Source organism: Neodiprion lecontei, unplaced genomic scaffold, assembly GCF_021901455.1.
Source record: "Neodiprion lecontei isolate iyNeoLeco1 unplaced genomic scaffold, iyNeoLeco1.1 ptg000156l, whole genome shotgun sequence".
Classification (NCBI taxonomy): Eukaryota; Metazoa; Arthropoda; class Insecta; order Hymenoptera; family Diprionidae; genus Neodiprion; species Neodiprion lecontei.
In genome coordinates this window covers 27,501-31,670 of record NW_025791916.1, presented here as the reverse complement: position 1 = coordinate 31,670, position 4,170 = coordinate 27,501, and the positions used below count along the sequence as shown (strand labels likewise).

Genomic DNA, 4,170 nt, shown 5'->3' with positions numbered 1-4,170 from the left:
GATCGCCGGTCGGCGAACGCAAGGCCGACAAGCGCGACCGGAGGGACCGGTGGACCCCCTCGGTACGTCGCGGGATTCGGCGACGGTATTGTAGGCCGTAATTATTCTTTCGACGATACGTCGACCGTCGGCCGTCGTCCTCGATCCCCGAGGGACTTGGAAATTTTTTTCGTCCCAGGCGACGAAAAGGCAATGCGCCGCGTCCCGCGATAGTCGGCGCTGGACCCGCGAACCGACCGTGGCACGGCGGGACTTGTGAAAATTTTCGTCCGGGTCGACCGAGAGGCAATGCGCCGCGTCCCGGGGCGATGGTACGACGGCGGACGGACGGACCCCCGATGCGGCGCGACGGGACGCTTGTGAAAATTTCGGTCCGAGTCGACCGAGAGGCGAAGCGCGGGCGTCCCGGAGTCGATACGGGGCGACGGGACTTGTGAAAATTTCGGTCCGAGTCGACAGAAAGGCGATGCGCGGCGTCTTGGAGTCGACACGGGCCGACGGGACTCGATAAAAGTTTCGTTCCGAGTCGAGCGAAGGGCGATGCGCGGCCTCCCGGAGTCGATCCGGGCCGACGGGACTCGTTGAAGCTGCGGTACGGGTCGAGCGAAAGGCGACGCGCGGCGTCCCGGGGTCGATCCGGACAGACGGGACTTGTAAAAATTACGGTCCGAGTCGAGCGAAAGGCGACGCGCGGCGTACCGGAGTCGATCCGGGCCGACGGGACTTGTGAAAATTTCGGTCCGAGTCGACCGAGAGGCGATGCGCGGCGTCCCGGAGTCGATACGGGCCGACCGGACTTGTGAAAATTTCGGTCCGAGTCGAGCGAAAGGCGACGCGCGGCGTACCGGAGTCGATCCGGACAGACGGGACTCGTTGAAGCTGCGGTACGAGTCGAGCGAAAGGCGACGCGCGGCGTCCCGGAGTCGATCCGGACAGACGGAACTTGTAAAACTTTCGGTCCGAGTCGACCGAGAGGCGATGCGCGGCGTCCCGGAGTCGATACGGGCCGTCGGGACTCGTTGAAGCTGCGGTACGAGTCGAGCGAAAGGCGACGCGCGGCGTCCCGGAGTCGATCCGGACAGACGGGACTTGTGAAAATTTCGGTCCGAGTCGACCGAAAGGCGACGCGCGGCGTCCCGGAGTCGATCCGGGCCGACGTCGACTTGTAAAACTTTCGGTCCGAGACGACAGAAAGGCGACGCGCGGCGTCCCGGATTCGATCCGGGCCGACGGGACTCGATGAAGTTTCGGTCCGAGTCGACAGAAAGGCGATGCGCGGCGTCCCGGGCCGACGGGACTTGTAAAAATTTCGGTCCGAGACGAGCGGAAGGCGACGCGCGGCGTCCGGACTCGATCCGGGCCGACGTCGACTTGTAAAACTTTCGGTCCGAGTCGACAGAAAGGCGATGCGCGGCGTCCCGGATTCGATCCGGGCCGACGGGACTTGCAAAAATTACGGTCCGAGTCGACAGAAAGGCGATGCGCGGCGTGCCGGAGTCGATACGGGCCGACGGGACTCGATGAAGTTTCGGTCCGAGTCGACAGAAAGGCGATGCGCGGCGTCCCGGGCCGACGGGACTTGTAAAAATTTCGGTCCGAGACGAGCGAAAGGCGATGCGCGGCGTCCCGGAGTCGATCCGGGCCGACGGGACTCGTTGAAGCTGCGGTACGAGTCGAGCGAAAGGCGACGCGCGGCGTCCCGGAGTCGATCCGGACAGACGGGACTTGTAAAAATTTCGGTCCGAGTCGACCGAAAGGCGATGCGCGGCGTCCCGGAGCCGATCCGGGCCGACGGGACTTGCAAAAATTACGGTCCGAGTCGACAGAAAGGCGATGCGCGGCGTGCCGGAGTCGATACGGGCCGACGGGACTCGATGAAGTTTCGGTCCGAGTCGACAGAAAGGCGATGCGCGGCGTCCCGGGCCGACGGGACTTGTAAAAATTTCGGTCCGAGACGAGCGAAAGCGATGCGCGGCGTCCCGGAGTCGATCCGGGCCGACGGGACTCGTTGAAGCTGCGGTACGAGTCGAGCGAAAGGCGACGCGCGGCGTCCCGGAGTCGATCCGGACAGACGGGACTTGTAAAAATTTCGGTCCGAGTCGACCGAAAGGCGATGCGCGGCGTCCCGGAGTCGATCCGGGCCGGGAGCCTGTCGGAACATCGTCATATGAGCCTCGTTCAATTTCGACAAAGTTCCCGGAGTTCAAAATTTTTTCGATAGCCCGCGGAGGTTTCGCCCCGTAAGCCGACCGTGCTACCACCGTGCCGGCGCCGACGTCCTAGCGGCCAGGCTCCTACTAGTAAGAGGAGCGAGTCGGTCGGGCCGGTCTCCCGTCGTCCGCCTGCTACGCCGTACCGGTACGTGCTCGAGCACGATACGTACTTCGGCGTAGACCAGGAGCGGGCGTTCGCGGACCGTTCCGTGCCTCGTACCAAAGAAACTACGCGACTCGCGTTGTTTCATCTATCGTCACTGCATTACCGCGGGTCGGTGTCTCAGACCGAATGGCCCTTGACGCGGTACCAAGAAGTTCGGCTCTCCGTGAAACACGGAAGGCCGAACGCTCCAACGCACGCGTCAACTCGCTTCTTTCCGAGCGTACACTCAAAGACCAGAGATGTTATAACAACGTATCCCAGACGCTTTCAATCTAGCCGACGGGTACGGGAGATCGTTCGAACGCTTATAAGCCGAGTGTCGAAGGTGGCGGCACACGGAACCGGGGCTGCCTGCGCGCAGTCCCGAAACACACAGTAGACGCGCGGCCGACCGGGCTACGAGACCCGGTCGGCGATGGGTGGCGCACGTCCGAGCCGAGATTTTGTATCGAAGCTCCCTGGTTGATCCTGCCAGTAGTCATATGCTTGTCTCAAAGATTAAGCCATGCATGTCTCAGTGCAAGCCAAATTAAGGTGAAACCGCGAATGGCTCATTAAATCAGTTATGGTTTCTTAGATCGTACACACATTTACTTGGATAACTGTGGTAATTCTAGAGCTAATACATGCAAACAGAGTTCCGACCAGAGATGGAAGGAATGCTTTTATTAGATCAAAACCAATCGGCGGCGGGTACGTCCCGTCCGCCGTTTACCTTGGTGACTCTGAATAACTTTGGCTGATCGCACGGTCTCGTACCGGCGACGCTTCTTTCAAATGTCTGCCTTATCAACTGTCGATGGTAGGCTCTGCGCCTACCATGGTTGTAACGGGTAACGGGGAATCAGGGTTCGATTCCGGAGAGGGAGCCTGAGAAACGGCTACCACATCCAAGGAAGGCAGCAGGCGCGCAAATTACCCACTCCCGGCACGGGGAGGTAGTGACGAAAAATAACGATACGGGACTCATCCGAGGCCCCGTAATCGGAATGAGTACACTTTAAATCCTTTAACGAGGATCCATTGGAGGGCAAGTCTGGTGCCAGCAGCCGCGGTAATTCCAGCTCCAATAGCGTATATTAAGTTGTTGCGGTTAAAAAGCTCGTAGTTGAATCTGTGTCCCACGCTGTCGGTTCACCGCTCGCGGTGTCTAACTGGCATGATTGTGGGACGTCCTACCGGTGGGCTTAGCCCTCCGGGGCGGCCCAACTAATATCCCATCGCGGTGCTCTTCACTGAGTGTCGAGGTGGGCCGGTACGTTTACTTTGAACAAATTAGAGTGCTTAAAGCAGGCTATTTTCGCCTGAATACTGTGTGCATGGAATAATGGAATAGGACCTCGGTTCTATTTTGTTGGTTTTCGGAACCCCGAGGTAATGATTAATAGGGACAGATGGGGGCATTCGTATTGCGACGTTAGAGGTGAAATTCTTGGATCGTCGCAAGACGGACAGAAGCGAAAGCATTTGCCAAAAAATGTTTTCTTTAATCAAGAACGAAAGTTAGAGGTTCGAAGGCGATCAGATACCGCCCTAGTTCTAACCATAAACGATGCCAGCTAGCGATCCGCCGAAGTTCCTCCGATGACTCGGCGGGCAGCTTCCGGGAAACCAAAGCTTTTGGGTTCCGGGGGAAGTATGGTTGCAAAGCTGAAACTTAAAGGAATTGACGGAAGGGCACCACCAGGAGTGGAGCCTGCGGCTTAATTGACTCAACACGGGAAACCTCACCAGGCCCGGACACCGGAAGATTGACAGATTGAGAGCTCTTTCTTGATTCGGTGGGTGGTG

At 59.1% G+C, this 4,170-nt stretch overlaps 1 non-coding gene across 1 annotated transcript in view; it reads left to right on the top strand.

Moving 5' to 3' along the window:
* Positions 1-2,834: 2,834 nt before the first annotated feature.
* Positions 2,835-4,170, top strand: part of LOC124296444 — a 1,912-nt gene continuing 576 nt past the window's right edge. Inside the window, exon 1 of the ribosomal RNA XR_006906260.1 lies at positions 2,835-4,170. This exon is cut by the window's right edge and continues 576 nt beyond it. This is a non-coding gene — a ribosomal RNA (small subunit ribosomal RNA).